Source organism: Tenrec ecaudatus, chromosome 6 (assembly GCF_050624435.1).
Source record: "Tenrec ecaudatus isolate mTenEca1 chromosome 6, mTenEca1.hap1, whole genome shotgun sequence".
Lineage (NCBI taxonomy): Eukaryota > Metazoa > Chordata > Mammalia > Afrosoricida > Tenrecidae > Tenrec > Tenrec ecaudatus.
The window spans coordinates 99,504,344-99,511,961 of NC_134535.1; the positions used below are offsets into that span (position 1 = coordinate 99,504,344).

The 7,618-nt window shown below is 45.8% G+C and overlaps 1 protein-coding gene across 6 annotated transcripts in view; it reads right to left on the reverse strand.

Moving 5' to 3' along the window:
- The window catches only part of RESF1 (retroelement silencing factor 1), a 29,734-nt gene extending 25,228 nt beyond the window's left edge, over nt 1-4,506 (reverse strand). Inside the window, exon 1 of one of the 6 annotated variants that reach the window (XM_075551902.1) lies at nt 4,435-4,506. The gene's annotated coding sequence lies outside the window, so the exon portion shown is untranslated. Of the gene's footprint in view, nt 1-4,017; nt 4,171-4,312 lie in introns of those variants that run through there. The other 5 variants (XM_075551906.1, XM_075551901.1, XM_075551904.1 and 2 more) reach the window with 5 other exon arrangements.
- Between the last annotated feature and the right edge of the window lie 3,112 nt (nt 4,507-7,618).

Genomic DNA, 7,618 nt, shown 5'->3' on the forward strand with positions numbered 1-7,618 from the left:
AAAGGTACTTCAAAGCTCGGGCAACACAAATAATCCTGATGTTTTTTATGCAGAACTAGGTTTTTAACAAGGGGACCAATGCAATTAAATGGGAGAAAGAACTAATAGTGTAAGACAATCGGATATCCAATTGCAAAAGAATTAATTGGACAATACACTCAAAACTTACATTTTAAGTGGATCAGTGACCTAAAACGTAACTGCTAAGAGTTCTAAGAGTTATGATCTTAGACTTAGTTATGACTTTAGTTGTGACCCCAAAAAAAGAGGTAGCTTGAGACTTACGGAAAATATAAGTGTTTGGTACTGCAGAAGAAATCATGGCAGGGAAAAGAAAATCCTCAAAAACCGTATTTGAAAATGATAGTCCTGATATGGAACTAATACCCAGAATATGTAAAGAATTTCTCTCTACTTAAATCAATCCCATTTAAATGTTGGCAAAAAATTTGACTAAGTCTCCAAAGAACATACACATTGGCCAACATGGGAAAAAAAGTTCAACACTATGAACCATTTAGGAAATATAAATAAAAAGTACAATGAGGTTGTTATGGATTGAAATGTGCCCTCCACAAATCAACCAAACCCACTGACACTAAGTCAATTCCCACTAATAGTGACCCGAAAGGGCAGAGTACCACCGCTCCTTTCGTGACCGGAACTCTTTGCGCTGCGTAGAAAGCATTTTCTCCCTGGAGATGCTGGTGGTTCCCAGCCACTGACCTTGGTGTGGTTAACAGCCCAGTGGGTATGGGCATTCCTAGATATAGGAGCCAGATGTTAACGATGCCATCCCTTTGTTAGTCACTTTGCCTGTTCTACTTTTATAAGGCCAGCACTCAGGAGGGAAGAAGATCCACCCTACTTCCTTAACTGATAACATCACAAAGGCTACCTTACTTCTCCAAACAAGGTCACAACAAGATTGTAGGGGTTAGGATTTCAGGGTCCTTTAGTGGTTACATTCTTTCCATTGTCTCTTTACTACAAGTGTATTCCTTTGTGGGCGGAGCCATGATTTTAGAATACATCTTTTAAAACAAGTTAGGTAGACATTTTAGTTTCTATTACAAAGGGAAGATCTAGGAATCAAATTAGTAAGGCGCAGTGCCACCAGGGAAGTAGTGTGCAAGAAGAAACCTGGTCCAAATGTGCCCAAGCAACGTCAGTTGAACAGTAGCATTCTTGATTTAAAACAAGCTTGCAACTGAAAACCAAAGTAGTGTGTGGCAATCCCTACCTAGAGTCTACAACAGAGAATGCAGTGATGGATTTAATTAATGCAAAACTGACCAATTTAAGTGAGAACAGCAATTTTCTATTAAGACATGATTTTAATTATCTCTGACCTTAAGAATTATTCCTTTCAACAAACTAGTATCTAGAATTTACTGATGACTCAGCAAGCAACAGGACCTGCTGTAATTTATATGTTACAAGATGCTACTGTTGGCATTTTACAGATGAGGCAGAGAGAGGTGAACTTCCGAAGGTCGTCTAGAAGAATGAATAGTGAATTCCAGTGGCTTGCTAGCATGTACCCTGGCCTTAAACCTGAAGAACAGTTTGGTCAATCCAAATGTTGTCTGGACTACACACTGTGCTTAAATCAGTTTGACCTTGGGATATAGATTTCCTTCCACAACTTCCTATCAGGAACAATGCAGTGCATACCTTCGGTCATGCTTAAGCCCTTGGCAACGTCTCTGAAAGTCAAGGAATATCCGTTCCAAGAGTCAATCAGGGCTACAAACAAGCATGAAATTAACCCCATTTGAACTTTTAGACATGGGCTGTATGGTCTGGGAAATTTTCTCCCAGAGTGATCCTCTGTGGTGTTTCCTTGCTCCTGTACCAGCACAATTAGCTGCTAACATTTTCCAGACATTTTGTTATTATGTACTTAGCTCCTCTGCAGATCATTTACTTTGTAGTAGTCAATAAGGTGCCCTGGTGGCACCTGGGTTGGGCTTTAGGCAACTGAGCACAGGATTGCAGATCAAACCTACCAGTGGCTCCAGAGAAATGAGGCTGTCTGCTCCCATGAAGATTTATTGTTGGTATAAACTACTGGGTTACTTACTATGAGCTGGAATCAACCTAAAAGCAGATTAGAGTGTGAATAACCACTCAGTTAATTAAACCTGCCGATAGCTCAGAAGTAACACAATCCTATTGCCACTGAGTTGATGCAACTCATGACCCTCGAGGACAGGACAGAACTGCTTCAGAGGGTTTCCAAGGCTGTAACCACTCAGGTAGTGCTCCAATGCTCAACCTCCTGTGCCACAAGGATTACCTTTAAACACAATTTTGCCCTTCAATTATCATACATTCCTGCAGGCCACCCTCCTCCAGACATACATCTTCGGGGCCAGGAACAAGCAATAAACACTTGATAATTGCTAATCTGTTACATGGCACACCACTGCAATTGAGTATCATTAAGGTTGTACCTATGGAAGATGAGTGAATTAGTTAATATGGTTTAATGAGTGAGAACCCCTACTGAGAGCATCCCAAATGGGAAATGGGTAGAAAGCTGAAATCAGTCTCTTTTTTTTTTTAGGGTTTTCTAGTTTTAATTTTGTTTTGTTTTGTTTTGTTTTAAACGTTTTATTAGGGGCTCATACAACTCTTATCACAGTCCATACATATCCATACATCAATTGTATAAAGCACATCTGTACATTCTTTTTTTTTTTTTCTCCTCTTTTCTTTTTTTAAAAATCAGAGTCCTTTTAAGGGTTAGGGTAAGTCTCTTACCACTTTGATTTGATTGGTTAATCGTATTATGCTTTGGTTTTAAGTTGGTCAGTGAATGCTAACGTCGCTTCTATTTTGACAGGACAAATCGTGCCGATAACGTTTGATTTCATTTGTATTTTTGTTTGACATTGTGACAAGCTGTTTCTCTTAAATGGCCTTTCGAGTAACTCACATTTGGTGCTTGACTGAGGGAAGCCATTTAAACACCTGAAACACTTCATTCTGTGTTAGGTATCAAAAAAGTAGAAACTAGTTCTGATGGCAATGAACTTCTTGAGTTAGAATTCCTGGGTAGTCCTCAAGCCCATCATTGCCCTCTCCAAAATAAACGCTAAGTAGAACTCTGATTTGTTACTCAAGAACACTGAGTTGAGTAAACAGGGTTTGATTAATCTATCACAGGGCTTATTTTGGGGGGAGGGTCCAGAAGGCAATGATAGATGCTCTTAAGAGTGGTTAGAGAAAGGTCTTGGCTTTGAGGGGAGGGGTAGTGGAAGTGCAGGAAGGGAACTCATTGTTTAACACCGGGTTTGGACTGCACTCTGCTTAGTGGGCAGGACTTTTAAATGGGAAACTGATTCAAAACAGGCTCGAAAGTCCCAATTAATGTACTCCAAAGTCTGCATTAAAGAGAAAGCATATTCTCCAGAGAGGTCTGACCTTCCCCAGGTCACCTGGCCTAATGTGCGGTTGTGAAAAAATGTCCAGGCGTCGCTGTGGAATCTCGCCAAAATGTATGGCTTTGAGTTCGAACATTAACAGATAATCGAAATCTATTGTACAGTTAACAAATCAATAAATAAAACCTTGGCCTAGGGGCATATTAACAGCTACTAGCTTCAACATGATTTCACACATTTAACAGAAACAAAATCCCCAGCCCTCAGCAGCCGGCCTATTAAAAATTCATCCCCACCCTAAGGTACGTCCCCTGTTTACCTAATGTTTTGAAAGCAGGCACTGAAAGGATTACTAATGCACTGCTCCGGCACAGTCCCCCGGAAGCTTGTGACAAAACTCAGGACCCTCCGGGCATTCCCGCCTCCCTGGGGACCACCTAAAAAGCGTGTGCATCTATTCATTCCAAGCGCCTCCAAGAGGGAACGCTGGCCGGGGACCGGCCAGCATCTCTAGCCGACACGGCCGCCGGCGGAGCGGAGCGCGCAACGCAGGGGAAACCGCAACCGAGCAGACAAAGGTTTCCCCCCACCTCCCTCCCGCGACCAGAAAGAACTCGGTACATACGCAGCGCTCCGTCGCCCGCCTCGCCAATCGTTGCACCGTGCCAACAAAATGCACACTTGCCTCACCACCCACGACCTCTACAGCGAATGACGAAAACACAAGCGAGACACCGCCCTTCGGGGGCAGGGCTGGGGCGTGCGCGGCGGCCCGGAGCCGCTCGGGGAGCGGCGAGTGCTGCGGGCGGGCGGGCGGGCGGCCCGGGCTCCGAGCGGCGGCCGCCAAGCGCGGGCGCGGGCGTGGGCGCGGGCGCGGGCGCTCGCGGGGCCGAGGCCGCGGCCTGGGTTTCCGTCCTCACCGAAGAACAAAAGCGCTGTCGCCCCGCCCCGAGCCCGCCGGCGGGCACGTCGGGACCCCGGCGCGGCTCCGCGGGGGCTCCTGGGGGCGAGCGCCGGGCTTCGGGTACCCTTCCCCACTCACCGACGAGGGCAGCCGCGGCCGAGCGCCTCAACGCCACAGCAAGCCCATCCCGCCCCGCCCCCGGGGCGGGCCCACAGGAAGCGGGGCTCCACCCTGCGGCCCGCGAGGCCCCGCCCCGCAGTCGAGGACGGCGTCCCCGCGGTCCTACTGCGCCCCGCTCGCGGCGGCCCGGCCCGCGCGGTCTGCAGCCCAGGCTAGCCGGGCACGCCACCGTCGGCCGGCCAGTGAACCGCCCAGAGCAGTTCCTTTGTGACTGACTGTCAGCGGAATCGCCTGAAGGTCTTGGGTCAGCCTTCTATAATTAGCATTTCCAAGAAGTTTCCTGGCGACGCGAAGAGTTCTAGCCTCAGAACCGGGTGGCCTGGCGCAGTGTCTCCAGCGACTGAGTTAGATTCCGGTTAAGAATGCACAGGAGGGTCACGAGCGGCGCAAACAATAATTACTTAACGCTCTTGGACATTTTCGAATGCTCGGTTTATTCACTGCAAGCACACATCAGTCTAACAATTTTTAAATGTACTTAAGTTGTAAGGGTAACACACAATTAATTCAGCGTCATAGCCCGTTAAGCATTGCCTGCTTCATGGGCGTCCTCACCCGGGTAGAGTTGGAGAGAGCAGGAGTCCATGTCTCCGTGGGTCCTAACTGAATTCTCAGTCTCTCTACCCGGGTTTATACAGGCAGTCCAGCTGGACGTTTGACGTCAGTCTGGTCTTCTCAGGGGCCCCCAGACTTTCTGGGGTGGCTCCTAGTCCACTTGTTGACTTCTTTGCTGTGACTCCGCATTTCTGCGGGGCCTTGTAGGGCTTTCCTTTTCTTGCAAGATGGAGTTGCAAGTGTTCAGCATCCATCACCCTGCAAGGCAGTTCTTTATTGCTCTCATCACAAGACAAGTATAATTGCTGTTGATCTATGTTCTCTCACACAGATGTTAATTAACCCAGCAAATAACAATATCCTAAGAAAGAGGGGAGCGCTCCCCCAGAGCAACAGCTAGAGCTGCAGGCCCAAGAGAATGCTACTTGGTGGGAATGGTCTAGTTCCTATGCCCATATGATAAGCCCATGTTTCACTAAATGAAAACCTTTACCCCACATGGTTTCCAGATAAGGTCCTTTTCATGGTGGTGGTATGTTATCTTGGTTTCACTTCTTGGAAGGCCATTTGGAGTGATGTCATGAAGGCTGAGCGATACTTAGTTCATATTCTGAGTTTATATGCTCTATACAGGTAGGCAAAAATTTTCTACCAGGAGTACCGTATTCATTTCCTGTTGTGTTCGTTTTGAGAGAAGGGTTTAAAATAAGTTTTAAAAATCAAATATCTCAAAATGAAGTGGAGAAACAGTGAAACCGCCAGAATAACCCAGGGCTACAAACAATTGGAGGTGGTCCACCAACCCAGGAAGAATTCCTGACCACAGAATGTCTCACCAATGTACTTTCTGAACATCGCTTGATCTGACCAAACTTTTGTTTCTGTAAAAACATATTCGCAAACAACAACAAAAAAACATTCACAGAACCCCTTCGCAGAACCCCTTACAAATTGGAAGTAGGAAAGTATGAAAGGCCTGCTTACCCTTCATTCTGGGCCGAGAGCTTGGGAACAGCTGCCCCTCTAGGTTTGCCAGCTTAATAAAGATTGGCTTTCTCCTCCTCTGAGTGCCTGCTCATTTTCTGTCATCATCGCCTACACCAGACTACAGATCCTACAACAGTAATACTATGTCTAAACCCTTTAGTCTTTTCCTGCTCTAATCTTTACCAAGTGCCCATGCTTCTGGAACGTATAAGCTGACTGATTTAATGTTGTATTATTGTATTGTTAACTCAAACTTTGAATAAGGGAACTAGCTATGAAAAGGACAAAAACAAACGGGGCTAATAGGCTCATGCGTTAAAGAATGGACCCTTATGCAGATGCTGTCATTAGGAACATTAATCAGGGGCAGGATGTAAACCACTGTGATTCAGTGGAATGTAGACTGAGAAAAGAATAGGACAATATAGATGTACTGTGATACCCAGAAGGGCATAAAACACTCACTGGATTGGGGAAAGCAAAGCAGTCAAGAGACATCTCACTGTCTTCCAGATCTGTCAAAAAAAAACAACAGCGAATTCTCACCCCTCTTCTGTGATTAGCTTCAGCTGTGGTTAGCTAGACTTTAGTTCTGTTTCCATTTCCTAAGCATAAAGTGAGAGGTACCACAAAGTGGGTGGCTTATAAAAAGGAAACCGTGTTTTCTCACAATCCGCCATGAATCCCAGATTCAGTGTGTCTATGGGGGCTTATAAGAGCCCTGGTGGTATTGAGATTAAGTGATGAGTTGCTAACCCCCAAAAGGTAGGCTCTTTGAACCCAGCAGCAGCTCTGTGAGAGAGAGATGTGTGTGTCTAGTTCTGTAAAAATTTACATACTATGGGGCAGAGACACTGTGGGGAAGTTCCACTCCGTCTGAGGGGATCACCACGCCTCTCTTTGGGTTGGGCTTGGTGTGTTTGTTCTGTGTGTGGCTAGACTCGCTCTGAAGATTCTAGATGTCTGTTTCTGGTAGACACAGGTGTTCCTCTCTTGTAGTCACACTCTGCCTCCGCCATTGCCTGGCATCCTTCCCTTTGTGTATCTGTCTCTTCTCACAGTCAAACTGGATTTTGATTTACCTAATAAAACCAACATTCATGTTAACCGATAACATCTCTAAAGACTTTCCAAACCAGGTCCCATTGACAACACTTCACAATCCCTTTATGGTAAACACAATTCAATGCAATACTGGTGGGAAAGACAGTGTGCTCCTAAACAATTAAGGAACGGATTTTCTTAGGACGAATGCACTCACTAATGCTGAAGAACCTTTTCAAAGTGGACACTGACCTTGAGTTTTAAGGAATCTTCTATTAATCCAAAAGTGGGGCTACATATATGGCAGGAGGTGGAATATTCTTTTGTCCTTGGTATAAGGTTTATTTGGACGCGAAAACAAAATCAAAGACCCAATTAACGGAGTTTTAGAAGCAGGCTTTATTGAGAAGCTTGTGGGCGGGTTCAGCAACTCAGGGTACTGAGCTATTGAAGCTGCGCAGAGGGGAAAAAAATCCTGGGCGTTTTTATACCCACTGCCGGCAGGCACGGCTGGGGAGGATCTGCGCACACAGGTACCTCAGAGGGGAAAAGGTCA